The sequence below is a fragment of the Paralichthys olivaceus genome, chromosome 14 (genome assembly GCF_024713975.1).
Source record: "Paralichthys olivaceus isolate ysfri-2021 chromosome 14, ASM2471397v2, whole genome shotgun sequence".
NCBI classification, from domain to species: Eukaryota; Metazoa; Chordata; class Actinopteri; order Pleuronectiformes; family Paralichthyidae; genus Paralichthys; species Paralichthys olivaceus.
The window spans coordinates 21,539,962-21,556,952 of NC_091106.1; the positions used below are offsets into that span (position 1 = coordinate 21,539,962).

The window sequence follows — 16,991 nt, forward strand, 5'->3', positions numbered from 1 at the left end:
GAAAGGGAGAGTGAGGGCGGGAGGAAGAAGAGGCAAGACGAGAATAAGAGATGTGGGGGTGTAGTGAGGAAAATGGAGGGAGAGGAGAGAGGGAGGAGAGAAGAAGAGAGAGAAGATCACATTAAAACCACTTATCAGCTATGGACAGACCCCCTTCGCTGTGCCAGGGTGAGACTCAGAGTGAAGGCCAAGGACTCGCTGTCCCCTCGCAGTCTGTCGCAGAGCTTGAGGTCTAGCTATCATATAGGACCAGGGCTCTTAAACCTTTTCAGCCTGGGACCCAAATGAAACATTTAGCCTCTCATCATGGGGCCTGTGCTGAAAGCATATCGCCACTGTGGTCGTATGGGGATCTATTAAACATAGGCCGGTGACCCATTTTAGGTCCTGACCCACTGGTGTTGCATGAGAGAGAGACGGAAACGGAAAGAGAGAGACAGACGGAGACGAAGAGAGGAGCTGACATTAAAACCACTTAGGATGTCCGTCTTTATCAGACATTAGGAAGGTCATTCTCCACAGAGGGACTGTTTGACATTTTGAATATTTGATCAGTATTTTTTTCCCCCGACAGTAAAACACACAAATTGTGGAAAAGAAGAAAGCACTTCAAAGTGAGGGCTTTGTGGCGTATACCCCTTCTTGATTCAATCTAGGATAATGGATCAGTTTTTTTTTTTACATGAATTTTATACTTAAATACGATCGTGCTCTGACAGACGTGAGTAATGCATCAAAGAAAACGCAGCCTCCTCTGTGTTTCATTAAAGCCGCTGCATTTGCACAACAAGAGCACCAACACAGTGAACTCAGTCGCTCCACAAAAAAGTCTGGATCGACTTTTGTCGTGACATTATGCGACGTCCTCTCCTAAAAACAGAAAACATCACAGAAAAGAGAGAACACATTCCTGCTAAATTACTACATAAGACAAACAAAGCCATTCCACTGCTTTAGCTTGAGATCATTGAAATGTAGGACAAAACGATTTGTAATACATGAGTTGTAAAAACCACTTTCAGTGTTTTGGCATCAGATCAGTGTAAAACCTCATGGATTTATTCCCACAGTGTGTATTGTGTATTGTGCTGTAGCGAGGACAGCGCTGTTTCCCATCATGCAGAGAACGTGGGAGAGAAGCGGCACATTTTATTGGCTTTGTGAGGATGAAACGTTAAACGAAATAAAAACCTCCTACAGATTAAAGTTTGACTAAATGATGGAGCATCAGGACAATTCTGAAGACCTAAGTTCACCGGGCACTTGACTGTCAGCAACAAATGTCATTGCGGTTTTACACCAGCTCCCAAAATATTACACTTAAATCAACAAAAACTAATGAAGGTAATAGGAAGCCTCCTCCGGGGATTATGATGTGTGTTCTGTATTTGAGCCTTTCCATATCTTTGGTTTAGAAATGTTTAACTGGACATAGAGGCAATAGAGTCGGACCAGGTGGTGGCGCTATGAGAGTCCACGCTTTGACCGACTGGAGCTTAAAATCTAAAAACAGAACTAAAATATTCTCTGAACACCATTTATCTCCATTTATATAAATTCAGTTCTGTGCAAAGTCTGTGACCTAAAAACTTCACATCACTGGTGTATTACATCATAACTGCCATAAGCCACGCCTCCAGGTTAGTGGATGGGACATGGACACATGAAATACATTCTGGGTCACTCTGTTTGATCGACTGTTCGTTTTTTCCAGTAAGTTTTGTTTTATGAAGTTATTTGATGCTAATAAAAAGAGGGGAAACATCGTGCAGACTCCTAATGACGTCTAAAACCCAAAGCTGCACCTGAATGTGTGATTTTTTTTTTTTTTTTGTATAATGGGAGGAATTTGAGACGTCCATCTTTATATCTAATCTATTAAAGTGGCTCAAAACCAAATTCACAATCTACAAGTTTCACTGTCTTGCATCACCTCTTTCTGCCTCAAAACCATTTTAACAACATTTAACCAAAATGAAAATGTATAAAAGACACAAACACCAGCACTTTAGTAAACTTGAGCTTTTCCTCCCGCTCTCTCTCTTACCATCTCTCCCTGTCTCCCCCCCTCCCCCAACACTAGGCTCTATCTAATAAAGCAGAAATGCCAGGGAAATAATCTTCAAAACATTTTAGTCTATATGTGCTCTGTACTCCAGCAGATATCTCAGTGCAGCCCTGTGCCGTCCCAGTGGACAGATTAGTGCATCTTATTGTCTTGCAGCCATTAGCGGCGGGGAGGGAGAAAGAGAGATTATGATGAGGGGATTATACCCACACAAAGTCGTCCCCCTCTAATGGCCTAATCTCGTATTCTGCTGACCTCCGCTGACCTCTTCACACGGCTCCCCACAAATCAGCTCAAACAAAGATTCAACAGTGTTTTTCTGCCTCTAGTTCACAGCCTTTGTTTTGGGGTTTTATTTTTCCCTCTTTGTTTCATTTCCTTTCAGGACTAAATTAATTAAACACAAGTGCGTCGTCTTTTATTGAAATGTACTGCTATGCTATAGTGCATTTGTGTGTACTGCCAACAGACATCTGCTTTTCTGGTTCCCATAAACTGGAACTAAACAAAAGCAATCACGTCAAATTAAAATTTAATACCAAAGAGAAATTATTAGAACTTTCTCTCACTATCTTCCGTGTTTCAAAGTTTCATTAGTTTGAACACTTGTGGTATTCATTGATTTGACTTGATGTATTGATGTAATTTGCATTGCAGGGTCTGAGCTCGGATTCAGCCCTAAATCCTTCCACTTGATGTTGGATGGATCACGGTTGTTCTGAAGAAAAGGTCTGAATTATGACTATGAGTGTATATCTTTTAAATCTTTGGAATCCTGTTCGTGGACATTGCCCGGATTACCATCCTCCACACATCCCCATTAGATGTTACCTGAAAGAAATGTCTACAGTTTTAATTTCATTTAAATAAAATTGACAAATCAAACCCAAAATAGATTCACTCTCTGAAATCTGTCAAATCATATGTTTACGTCATGTTTTCTATTAGTTTAGTGGGGTTTAGATAAGTGAAGCTAAGCTCTCATGACTTTTGTCCATTTCAATGTTTTATAGACGTCAGTGGGAGATAGAGACGATAAAGGGGCCACAATTTAAACAAAGGGGCCGATTAAATGTCCAACGTCCATTCACAGTTCCTGATTCAGTGAGGTACACATTTACTTCAGCTTCTGTTTGACACCAGTCATATTTCCTGACTGTGTCCTGACATTGTCCTTCTCGTCACCCGGTTTCAGGGTCATTCGTATCCTTCCTCTCAACAACCTCTCGACAAACACAAGTTATCTCCCTCCGAGCTGAACACGTATGTTCTCACGCAGCAGCTTCCAAAAACTATACAAGAAATTAACGCTCAGAAGACTGACAAGGAATAAAACAAACAAGCAGAGAACGTCGTCTAGGTTTTAAGATCAGTTATCACATTTGAAATGAGCTTCAAACTCAGAGAGGTTTATTGTAAAATCTAAGAATGAATCAAGAAGGGAACCAGTCTGGTTTATTACACAGCTTGAAAACTGAAGCAGAAAAATACTGAGGTACAACTGAAGCTGTTTAACAGACTGAGACTTGAGTGTCTTAAAGATTTCTGTTATCGCCAAGTTAACCAGTGTAACTGTTGATGGGTAAACTCATGAATCAGTCATTTAGTTCATCACTAAGTAAAATTAAACGAGTCCATCACTTTCATTGGTTTTCCGTCTTTCGTCGGACATGTTCTGTTGTATCTCTGCTCGAGCTGTGCAACACACAAGCATATAAATCATTCCAAGTTAATTAAAAACCGTTCTGTGTTGAGCTGAGATTAGATTTGGGGGAATTAGAAGTTCCCGTTGGTACTAAAATTCAATATTGCCTCAATAACATTGTTTTATGTTAAATAACATGTCTAACCCAGAAACTTTATAACTTTGTAAAGGCTGTTTCATGTTTTGTGTCTTTTATCCATCCTGGGATTTTACAGAGCGGTTTTTTAAATCATGCAAAGACCAATGAAAAAGATTCGACAGAATCCAACTTTCACATTTTGACTTCATGTCGGAAAAGCACTGACAACATTAGCAATGGCTTTGTCCACCTGTTACATGTCATGCATGCCGTGACTGTCTGTGTCCTGTCCAGTAACGTCTTACTCACACTTATTAACATCTCGGTTCGTCACTCAAGAGTCATGTCTTTGATGACAAGCCCATCGGGGAATGGGGCTTTTTTTTTTTTTAAACGGCGTTTCCTCCTTCAATGTCCGGCGTCTACCACCTCCCCTTTTATCAACAGGAAGTGTGTACACAATGTCTTCTGGGGACAGTTAATGAGGACGCATCATTAGCAAGTGGACACACCCTTCCTAGTATTCAGTCGTGCTGCTGTTGCTGTTTCTGTCCCCAAGTCTCAGGTTTTGATTTCAGCCTGCGTCATTCTCTCTCTCCGTTCACTCGTTCTTTTTTTTTTTTTTCCATCTGACTTTGTCTCCTGTTCGTCCTCTCTGTCATTTTGTCTCAACTTCAACTCCACTTTCTCCCTAGTTGAATCTCTCAAGGTGAAAACTGCGTCTTGGTTTTTTCACAGAGTCTATTTCTGTCTTCTGTCGATCATTACTTTGTTTTTCCTTTTCTCACCTTCTCGTCTTTTTCATCCCTGTCACTCTCTACTTCACCTTAAACCGCAGATTTAACACCTCGTAAGACAGAGAGAAGGAAAAACACGCTAATAAAAAAAACTGTTCACTCTAACTTTGATTGACTTTTTCAATCCTTTTAATTAGTGTGAGATCAGATGGTGTATAAAAAGATGAGGAGGATAAGAAGTAAATTAACGGTGTTTTTTTAATTTATATACCCGTCGTTTTAGTTTGCACTGAAAGTTGTTAAGCTTTAAATTACGCACTTTGTAAAATTCCATCTCCAGAGCGTTATGCATGCAAATCTCACACACAGGATTATACCAAGTTATTTACGACATAATTTATCAGCGGAATCTTTCCGAGGTAAGAAGAAATAAATAACAAGCAGGGAATATCTGTAATTACATCTGTACGTTGTCCACAGGCAAAGAGAAACTGAGTGTGACGGAGGAGTAGAAACAGACACAGAGATACAGTTGTCATTCTCCGGGATGTTTTGAGACTGGCAGACAGGTCTGACCTAGTTTGCAATGTACCAAAGGCTAAAGCACAGAAACGAAGTCAACAAGACTTCATAATCCTGGCGCTTGCTGAAGGGTCAGTGAAGTTCACACAAAAAAAGTCTTTGTTGCGAGTTGTAAAGACATCAGAAAAATTCCCCCATGACGAAATCCGTCTCTCCTTCAGTCCTTCTGTGTCCGAGTGTCTGGATATCATGCATCACATCTTGACATTTCATGGTGAACGTGTCCTCTTCTTTTTTTAATTATTTAAACAAAGGACACGACTATTTATATGAATAACGAGATCTCAGTGAGGGTCGGACACTGTCGTCTCCTCCCTGGCAACAAAATAAAGTATATTTTTGATTACAGGATCAATCTAGTTCCATCCAGACACCTCCAACGTTTCTGTGATTAAAATAGTAATAACAAACTTGGACTTTTGTGACAGAAATAAAGATTGGGGACGTCACCTTCATGTGCCAGACCCAGAAAAATCATCAATCATTAACTAACTGATGCATATATACCTTCGTAAGATATTGATATAAATATGTCTGTGTCGACATCTGTGGCGTCAGTCTCACATGGCAACTCCTTTGTCTTATGTCTTGATAACAAGGTGTATTTTTGTCTCACGTTACTTTATTTTCGCACAAACTAAGAGATGATGTGTCAGTTGATGGTCCTGGTGTTCATTTGCTTATTCAACACTTTGGTTGGAAGAAAATTATCTGAATTGGAGCAAAAATGACACCGAAGAGAGAGAAAATTGTTGCTTTAAATTCCATCAAGCTGCACAGATTTCTAGAAATCGCTTGCTTTAATAAGACTGATCAGAGTTTTTTCACCAGGATCCATGAAGATCTTGTTAAATGTTGAAGAAAGTGAGAAATGACTTGATCCATCCCTTTTATCTGGATCTGCACCGAAATGTATTTGGGTTTTTTCTTAAAGACAAAATCATGTTGGTGACGGTCTAAACATTACCCACACTATGACGAGGCTAAAATATCCTAAAAACATCCAAATCCAAAATCCCAACACATGCATGCTCCCGGTAGGATGAACTTTTTGGACTCTTGTTTGTCTTTCAATGAAAACTCCTCCACTCTCAGACCAAAATGTAAAATGTCAAGTCTCGTACAATGTCATCTTTGTTTGGAGACACCTACGAGCTGGATTAATGTGAAGTTAAGGTCCCCAGAGGAAGAACCCTGTTAAATTTCATGATAACATGACCTTTTTCTCTCTGATAATTTTGAGCACAAGCCTGCTGCATAATGGAACAGCCTGACTGACGTGACATTTGCTAAGACTCCCCTGAGGTAGAACCTGTTCAAATGAGAGGATTCTTTGTTTAATGTTTAATTTATCTTCGTAACTTTCACGACTTGCAAGAAGAACAAGATCGTGACTGTGGTTTTCTCTCTGTCCAACATTTGAGTCGGACGTCAGCCCCTGTGAGCACTGGACGATCTTTAAATCTCTCTCGACATGGTGTCCCTGAAACAATTTAGCAGACTTTACTTTTAACTCTACTTGCCCTAAATTCACAGTTTGTTTATTTGTGTACGTTCGGCACAGGAAGTGATTCCAAGGCCTCAAAATCTGTGATGCAGCCGAATAGCGTGGTGTGTGTCTGTTGTCGAGATTAAAACAGGTTTAATCACAGAGCAGCTTCTAACAATCTGTCTGCCAGCGAATCACACTAACTGCTCCTCGTCACGCACACACACACACACACACACACACACACACACACACACACACACACACACACACACACACACACACACACACACACACACACACACACACACACATTCGTTGTCCTCGCTGACACTCTGTCATGTCCCAGAGTTTATTCACTCTCTGATTGGCGATCAAGTGTTTCTGAGTTAATTCTGTTTTCCTTCACAATCAGACAAATCAGATTTTATTACAGTGAGCCGGGTATGAATGATGTCGGCCGACTTTAAGACCGACAGTAATGACCGACAGTCATCTGAAAATCATTTAAAGCTTGTTATCCACATTGGTTTTTTGGCTCAGCTGTCAGAGCCCATCTGTGCTAAAGGCAAAATTTCCAACTAAATGGCTTTAAAATGGAAAAAATAAAGGAGGAATATGGAAAAATACATTTTATTTCCTCTATAAATTATACTGAATGATTAGAAAATCACTGAGCACATGGAAGTATTCTTAAAATAACTTGAAAATCCAGCCTTCTTTGTTGAGGCCTCCTTTTATTAAAACTCATCGCAGCTGCAGGACGTGCTGATTGGCTCTCGTTATCTTATTCATCATTGTTGATCGATTGCACAGCGACCTGAATGTGAAAACCCGATTTTAAAAAAGCAGGTATGGAAAATCTATTGTTGTTCAAATACAATGTGAAGATGTGGTAGAAACGCAGAATACAGGTCAGACACAGAAAATAAAAATGGTAACTGGGTCTTCCAGTAGTAATCAGTGACTTCAGCCGAGCTAACATCACCACAGCTGGACAGCTTGTCAACCACTCTGACATATATCTGAATGAGTGTGTGTGTGTGTGTGTGTGTGTGTGTGTGTTGGGGGAGAAAGTGAGAGGGAGGGAGAGAGGAGGCTGAAGTCTCCCAGATGGCACCCAAAGGATTTTCCCTGACAGTTCCCTCTCCAGGAATTAGACCACTGGGTTTAGTTGCATCAACGGCTTTTCGACGTAACAACCAAATCAAATCACCTCTGTCCCTCGGGGCCATGGATCAAGATCCGCAGAGAAAATCCACCTCCGCTAAGAAACCGTTCTCAAACGCACGCGCTCGACAACATCACGAACACGAGCATCAGAAAGTAAATGAATAACCTCAAATATCAGGGTCTCGACAATAAATGCTCTTTAGAAAAACAGCTCTTATTTACGGTGATGTTTCATCTTCCTCTAGTCTTCGTGTCAGGAAATATTAAATGCGCATCATCAATAATAAAAAGGCCACATCATCTTGACATCTATTTGACAACCACAATAATGTGGAAACCTCTTGAAATGGACAGCTGAAGATCTCCTAGTGGATTTGCTCTGCTCTTAATTTTTTTTCCTCTCACTCTCCGTCCGCAGATCATCCCGTATCGTCTTAATGGCCACAGCCGTCTGTCTTCAGGAATGACAGTCTGGCCCCCGGGGGGGGGCAACAGTGCTCAATTACAGCATTCAAATCTACACCGAGCTGTCCGACATCATCGGCATAACATATGTGAAAAGTGACAGTGGCCGACAGCTTGTCCTTTAAGGGTTAATAACCATCATTTCAGGTTATTTCCGTAGCTTTTCCGAGACGGTTTCACCGGCATTCATGAGCGTCTCAGACCTGGAGTGACTGCCAGTGGCCTGGGGTGTTTTCAGCAGATCTGGGTTACGTCTTCTGGACACTTCACTTGCAGTCGGAAGGACCGTGTGTTTGTACATACTTGTTTATCTACCCATAAAACACCTGTGCACTCAGTGTCTCTCTTGCAAGAAAAACAGAAAACTTACCACAGAGAAGAGTCCAAACCCAACCTACGATCGGACCTTTGCTTTGGTACGAAGTCCAAATCTCTGCAGGTGTTCTCTCGCTCAGTCAAACTGTACTCGGCAGGCCGGGGTGCAAATTAGAGGCTGGTGGTTTTAACCCCAACAGAGGGTCAAACCACCGACTGACGCTCGTTCTTCCTCTTCTTTTCGTCAGATGTACGAGTGGGGATTTCTCTTTCCACTTGGGTTTCTGGAGAAAATCCTTCAGAAGCTGGACCGGGTGATAAAGTCGGTGATGAGGATGTGTTGCCTTTCGAATATCCTAGAATGACAGACTCCTGGAGAGTCGAGCAAATGTGGGAATAGAAGCAGGCAGTGCTCTAATCCTTTGAATAGTGTCTTCGTCAAAGAGGCATAAACTCTAATCCAACTCTTGAGAAAGACCCACAAATGTCTTGATCCCTCCTCGAGATGTCGAGATTTCTTCCTCAGGTGAGAGTCCAACAGGTTTTTCCACGTCTCTCTTTTTATTTTTTCTTCCTCTCACCTCCGATGTGATTTTCTCATCCAGTGGCCAAAAAGTGTTGAACTGCAGCTGCCTGACCACAGACCTCTCACACAGGTCACTGCCCACTTCCTCTTCCTGTTATCGAGATCAGCCTTCTTTGCTCTCCGCTACCGCTCCTTTTCCTGCCCAGCCGGGTAAAACACAGGAGAGAGAGAGAGAGAGACAGAGCGAGGTATGGAGAGGTGTGGTGGGGTTTGGTGGAGAGAGAGACAGAAGAGGAAAAAAAGAGAAGCAGAGAGGGAGCGCATATGTCAAAACAGCTCAAAGACGCTCAGAGAGGCAGAGAAAGCAGCCGGCTCATGTTCCTGAAGCAGATGGAATGAGAGTGTGAGAGCGAAGAAGAGAGGGAGGGTGATGGAGAGTAAGGTGAGAGAGGCGTTACTTCTCAGTCCGTCTCGGAGAGAGGGAACAGCGACGGAGAGTGGGGGGAGAGATTTATTATTCATGTGTGTGAGATAAGGATTAAGTTAAACAGGTTATTGGGGATAATCCTCAGAGATTTCCCCACATGAGGCTAGTAAATATATCAGGGGGCTGACTTTGGCGGGAGAGTGTGTGTGTGTGCGTGTGTGTGTGTGTGTGTGTGTGTGAGTGTGTGAGTGTGTGTGTTTCTGCATGTGTGTGCGCGTGAGAGTGTGTGAGTGTGTGTGTGTCTGTATCTGACAGAAAGATCTTGTCTAAGCCGGTAAATGAGATGAGAGGGGGCGCCTTGCACACACACGCACACACACACACACACACACACACACACATACACACTCATCCATCTCACCCCCCTCCTCGTCTCTTCAGGGGGGAGTCGGTCATTGGTAATTTGCTGGATTGGACAGGAAAGCCGACTTGTGTGTTTTTACATGAAACCTCTCCTGTGGCAACAGCAGTCCTCTCGCTCTCTTTTACACTTCCACCGATCCCTCCCTCCCTCCCTCCCTTCCTCCCTCTCTCCCTCCCCATTTCTTCTCACTCTCCTCTGTTTACTCACTCTCTTGTTATTTGCACTTTCAGCTCTACATTCAGTATTTTCATTAGAGCTGGGAGCAGTGCTGACATATTTTGGCATGAAAAAAAAATGTAAATCAACATTTACTTTTTGTCCTCTAGTAGCTGTGCATGTTCGCTATAGTCTCTCTTCCTCTCTCGCTCTCTTTCGGTGCAGTGATTTGTCAAAGCCTTTGTGCAAAGTCTATTTTTAACAAAGGTTATTTGTCATTACCTTCATATCAGTTAATTCTTTTCGGATGTTAGCAAAAAGCTTTAGGTCACTAAAACTCTCAGTTCCTCTCCTGGTTTGTCAGAACCGTTAAAAACACATCTCTGTTCTTTTAGAGTTTCTTTCCTTCTTGGCCTTTAGAGTGAATTGACTGTAACTGTAGACCTTTACATCATTTAGTATCTATGTGTTTGTAGATGAACCTCTTTGCAGCTCCGAGTTTGCTCAACAAACACACAAACATCTAACTGTTTCCTGTTCCGTACGCTACACATGTGGTAATACAGGAGACACATTCAAACGTGAAAGCGAGGAGCGGATTGTACACGTTCACCTACAAGTATCACTCACTACAACATTATAAAGACAACTAGAAAAAGTTTGAAGATATGATAACGGAAATGAAAACAAAACTTTTCCAGACATAGGTGTCGCCATCGTGTGCCGGTGACGTCGCTTGAACTCAGAGTCGGCACAACAGTGATTATGGAAATCCCAATTGGTCGGCCAGTTCTGAGATGTTATGTATAATATATAAAAACAGTGCAGGGACATGTTAACTACATTGAAAATTCAGTATTCATTGCAGGCAAGTTTACAGGTTGGTCCCTGTTTGTTTTTGGATGCACATGCATGCTGGCGGCACAATTCACTTCCTGCAGAGTCCACTCGTCGACAGTTGGCAGCGGTGACACCAACAAACATAGCAGGGTGCAAGCAAGCAAAAACAGCGAAGAGGAAAACTACTGGTAAACATGGATGTAGACAAAACGGCTTCATAAATGGTCAATAAGGAGCTCAACACATTTCTCAGACCTCAGGAATGTGCAGGTTGAGTTTGGGTTTGTTGAAAAGAAAACTTGAAAAAAAAAGCATTTGCATGGTAAAAAGAAACCAGTGTTGACTTCTAGGAGGAAACTGGACTCTCCCATGTCCCATTCTGTGTTCACCCAGTCACCCACCTTGACCTCCCCCAGAGCTTCAGTGACGTTAGCACCATGCAGAGCTCAGCAGGGGGTGTTAGCGGACAGTGCTCCAGCTGGCCAATAAAAAAACAAGAGCAAGCACGTGTAGCACGATTTCAAGTCCACCTGACAACCATCTCCAAAAAGACGGAAGAAAAATGATCAACGTCTCATGATTTACTCTCCTGCAGTTCTAAACCTATATTCTGAGGTTTGGTATCTCACTGGATCCGTCAATCTCACAGATTTAGATCCAGATTCTATTTTATTGTCTCTTCTGAATTATTGGTTGTCACATTTCATGGTAAACTTTCTTCTCCAGAGTTGCATATTTATTTTTATTCCCCTCTTTTTTCCTTTGTTTTATTTCCCCCCAGTGAAGAGAACTATAGGGGCTGTTACTCTTTTACAGTCTTTGGTATTATATAAATAAATGGTCTGTGTATATATAGTATCCATGGCACCTAGATTTAAAACTTTGTCTATAAATCTTAAAATTAAATAAAATCATATTGAATTGAGCAGAGACAGTGATGTATGTGTGTTTAAAAACGGAGAACAAGATATAGGGAATAAAAGAAGAAAGTTTTTCCTCATGTCGGCTGTCGTGTACGCGAGTGATGGTCGTCCCACGAACAAACAAACGCATCGTCACAAATTTGATGGAAACTCTCTTGTTTGCACGTCTCTCTTCCTCTACCCCTCTGCGTCTCTCTGTCATCCTGTCTTTCCCTAAAAAAATCCTCACGCTCTTGGCCTACTTTCCTAAAAGACACTTTGGCACTAAAAATTGCATCCTCGCTCCAGACATGACATGTTGGGGAAACGGGTGATATTCCCCCACTGGTGGTTTGACTGGAAGGAGGCCGCTGGGAGCGCAACATCAAGAAGAGGAGGACAGAGAGAGAGACGGAGAGGAAGAACGAGAGAGGGAGAGGCAAACGTCAAACATGACAGATTTCTTTATGAGAGCTATATCTGCCTAAAGGATTCACTTTCATCATTTACAGCTGCAATTCTTTTTTCATTTGCATTTTCCGAGGATAGACAAACTAATATAAGGAACCAGATCACCACTGCAAAGGATTGGGATTAAAGACTTTAAAAACCCACATATCTTATGACTGATAAGTTTCAAAGCTGAAAAATGCACTGATGCTACTAAAGCCCAGTTTCCTATCAGTGTGATTTACAGGCTGCATTCATTTTTCCTTGGATTGAAATGTTGCTTTAGCTCGATTTTATCAAACCCTCAGTCTCATCTGGTAACGCGCGTGCTTACAGGTTTGGGCAGTGCTTGCATCATCAGGTGTAGGATTTTGAGTGGTGCACAAAACCTGCCAACAAGAACGAGAGAGTATTGGCAAGTGTGTGAAATATAAAGCTGCGCCATAATATGACAGAAGCACGGAGATGAGGCTGAAGGACTGAAAGCGGTGGCTCCTCAAATGATGAAAAGAGGCAACAAAATCCTCCACGTGTCCTTGATAGGAAGTCGCACAAAGCAATACGTTAACACCACTTCACGTATGAAAGGGAGCCGGAATGAATCCCCAATAAAGTTATGAAAAGGAAAGTTTAACGGTTTAATAGTATACATGAAAAGAGAGAAATGCAAAATATATATTTTATTTGAAAAGAAGAAAGCGGCGAGGTTGCACTCGATTCCGAGGTTAGTCCTAATATTACGAGAAACTGGCTCGATAAAAGGTTTCGCACACGATTCCACCTTGAAGCTGCAAGGATTTAACAAACATTTCATCCAAATTAAAAGTGTTTTGTCACAAATTGCACTTGCTATTGCAAGACTCTCGCTCAAATCTTAGATAAATAGATAAAAGCAGTTTTACATTTAAATACCGCACACCCATCTCATGCCTGAGAAATCAACGCTGATAAGTGCACGAGCCGATCGCTAAATAAATTCAGCATGCACGTTCAGTCACGACTCATTAGTCGCACTGCAACATGTTTGTTTATCGCCTAACCGCCGCATAAAGGCCATTTAGTCAAGCTTTATGTAAATGTCAGTCAGTGAATTTCAGCATCGTGATCACAACGGTTCAGTCGTTTCATACAGACTTCCTCACTGTTGCTGATGTTGTTGCATCAGAAGCTCCATGCGTTTCCAGTGAGAAGCTGTATTTGTTTTGTTTTACGTCAGTCGCAGCAGCTGTTGCATTTGGGTCAAGCATTCTGGGATCATTAAATGAACTTCAATAAAATATGCAACATCACGCATGTAATTAGTAGATTTTTTAACTCTCCTCGCTTTTTGTGTGGAAAAAAAACAAACTGCGTTGATGCTTCAGCTGTTTTGCATATTTTAAATGTTCTTTAAAAGAGAATAATATAATAATAATCTCTTTATTGACACAGCACTCCTCAGAACAAAGTTAAGAAGTGCATCACACCATTACGATAATAAAAGCTAGAATTAATTGGTAATCAAAGCAAATGCAATATGACAAAAATAAGTTTCTAAGCTTTGATTTAAAGGAAGCCATTGACTCAACGTGCCGTTTATAACTGAAATAAATTTTTTAAATACAAGCATTTGGGAGGAATTATTTAGTTGTTTATTTTGTGCTTCACTCTGGAAATGGAGGAGTTAGAATAATTAGCCTCCGCTTACCAAGCTTTCTCGCACTGTTTCCCACGTGGGTCCAGAAACAAACCCGGTGTTTCTGCTGGTGGCTGATGTGACACAGTGGGCGTTGTCTTGTCTTCTACACATGGTTTTTGATTTGAAGTGGCATGTTTTGATATATTCAGAGCAAAAAACTTTATGCTGTGAAAAACTGAGTTCTGTCAAACAAAGGAAAACTCTCCGATGACCCTGGTTGAAAAAAACTTAATTTTATCAGCTTGAATTGTTATAAAACACAGATCTGGAGACGGGACATTGTTCCCCACTGTACATGTGTGTGTGTCAGTACTTTCTGTGACTATACGATGCTTCCCTACATGTGTGTGTGTGTGCGTCTACCATTTTGTGCGTGTGTGTAAATCGACGAAGATCCCTGAGGACAAATGATGAGGAGATGATATCTTGTGAAGTGTGCCCTTTAAAAATAGCAGGGTCGCTGTCAACATTACTTGGCTCGAGATGAGCTTGTGTGTGTGTGTGTGTGTGTGTGTGTGTGTATGCACTGCTGCATGCCACCATGATCTATGTGTGCGTTATCGTGTGTATGCGACCACAAGCGTTGCTTCACTGTATTTGTCTGACTGTGTGCGGCGACAAGCAACAGCTATTAGGATCTGTCATCATGCATGACTGAGCGCTACATGCCCTGTGTCCCTGCGTGTGTGTGTGCTTGTGTGTGTGTGTGTGTGTGTGTGTGTGTGCGTGCAGTCATAAACGTGTGTGTGTGTGTGTGTGTGTCTGTAGAGAGGTATAAGGTGCATGTAACTGGAGCTGCTGTGAGTGATGTAAATGGTAATGTGAAATACCGCCTCAGGGTGACACAGACAGAGAGAAAGAGAAAGAGAGACAGATAAAGGGTTGAGGGGATAAAGAGGAGGAGAGAGAGGAGACAAAGGAGCAGCAGCTATAATACAAATAATATTAGTATTTTCATTTACAGTGTGAAATATGTCATTTATCGTACTTCCTCTATAATCATATTTATTTGAAATACCTCCGCAAGAGCCCTTTTAAATCTTTATATACTTGCAGCTATAAGGCCACTTTACATTATCTCAGCCACACGTTGGTAGTTTCAGGTTTTTACAAGAACTTCTTGCTGCACAGTTGCAGAAAAATGATTTGCACCAAATAGCCCGAATTTCTTTTAAACATTCAGACGGATGAATTATTCGAATTATACGAAATTGGTCCCTTTTGTCTGGATCCATTCCGAAATGTAATGGGTTCTTTTCTTGGTCCGTGTTCCATTATTCCACCAGGATTCTAGGAAATCTGTTCACATGTTTTTTTGTAATCCTGCTGACAAACTAAAAAAGAAACCAACAGACAGGGCTGGAATAATAACCTCCTTGTTGAAAATACAACATTCCACCATTTCACTGTCGTCTTGTCCATTTAGCCCTGTATGTGCTGTCTCTCCTGACAGATGTATCCAGCTGTTCAAAGATCAACTATCAGTGTCTGAGAAAATCTTATCAATGTCAGAATGAGGGGTTTGAGGGTCTGTGACAGATGTGATCATCACGCAGCCGGGTATGTGGAGGTGGGAAAGCAAGCCACCATTTTTTAGATTACCAGATCATGTCACCAACAACCAGAAATGTGGTCACAACCTCCCTCCTGACTTATTCTGTGGAATAATGGCCTGAGAAATGTTATTGCAGGTGAAGCTGACCTTTCACTTTTATGACGTAAAAAGGGCAAAACATCATCTTTTTATCCTCTGAGACATTTTGCGATGGTTAGACTCCCAGTTTGATCGGGGTCATTCTTTTTCTGGGTGCTCTTCCCCCCACAGTCCAAAGACATGTATAGTCTGAGGTTGATTTCATTGGAGACCGTGGTTGTAAATGTGAGAGTGAATGGTAGTTTGTCTCTGCAGGTTGGTCCTGTGATGGACTGGTGACCTGTCTACGGTGAACCCAACCTTTCACACCAACTGGGATTGGACCCTGCTCACCCTGCGTCCCTGAAAGGAATAAGCAGCATAGATGATGGATGGATGGATGAATAGTTCGTCCTTGACCCAGACGTAGACCCAGATCTTGCTGGAGGGACTACATATCCCATCTGGCCTGCAAACGCCTCATGATCCCCCAGGAGGAGCTGGAAAGTGTGGATGTCTGGAACATCCTGCTTGTCCTGCTGCTTCTGTGACCCAGTCTTGGATAAGACAACTTGACAGAAGAGTCTGATAAAACTCATGGATCTCTTACCAAACCGATACTGGAGCACACCAACTATCTCTCCCACACCTGATGCAAGACTCCACCCGTCACAGCAGCTCAGTGCATTTTTTAACCATGCATCCAAAAAGATGCCTAGCATGTCCACAAAGCTGGTTCTATTTCAGTATGGCAGATGAATGCTATTTAAATGGCAGGTGATAAGAAAGGAGTTGAGTAGGTGTCGAGTATTTGAGAGAAATATGGAGGTATAGAAGGGAGGGATTGGTGGTTAGAGGATGAAGGAAAACCTCTCCTTCACAGGCATGCACACACAGACACACTTACAGATGATTTATATGCAAGACCCCCATTAAAATACGGAGATAACGACCTACAAATTTCTCCCAAACGGACTCTCCACCCCGCTGCCTTGTCTTGTTCCACTCCCTCGTCTCTCCCCCACCTGTCTGTCTCTTATTGCGTCTGTCTTTCATCACTCCCTCCGCTCTGTGGCCGAAACCTATCAGAGGTTGAATCAATGACGAGACGTCTGAGGGCGCCTCTGTGTGTCTTTGGGTGTGGATGTGTGCTCATCTTAGATCTCAGCCAGAGAAGATGTGTGTTTGCTCTAGCACATTGTAAAAAAAGAAGTGTGTGTGTGTGTGTGTGTGTGTGCGTGTGTGTGTGTGTGTGTGTGTGTGTGTGTGTGTGTTTCTCCCTCATTATGGAGAGATTTTGTGATTTAATGTCCGCTGCCTGAATCTCATCTCTGTATTTCAT

At 42.0% G+C, this 16,991-nt stretch overlaps 1 protein-coding gene across 1 annotated transcript in view; it reads right to left on the reverse strand.

Annotated features, from left to right (window-relative positions):
- The window catches only part of cdh5 (cadherin 5), a 29,296-nt gene extending 19,973 nt beyond the window's left edge, over positions 1-9,323 (reverse strand). The window contains exon 1 of the mRNA XM_020087122.2: positions 8,669-9,323. The gene's annotated coding sequence lies outside the window, so the exon portion shown is untranslated. The remainder of the gene's footprint in view (positions 1-8,668) is intronic.
- Between the last annotated feature and the right edge of the window lie 7,668 nt (positions 9,324-16,991).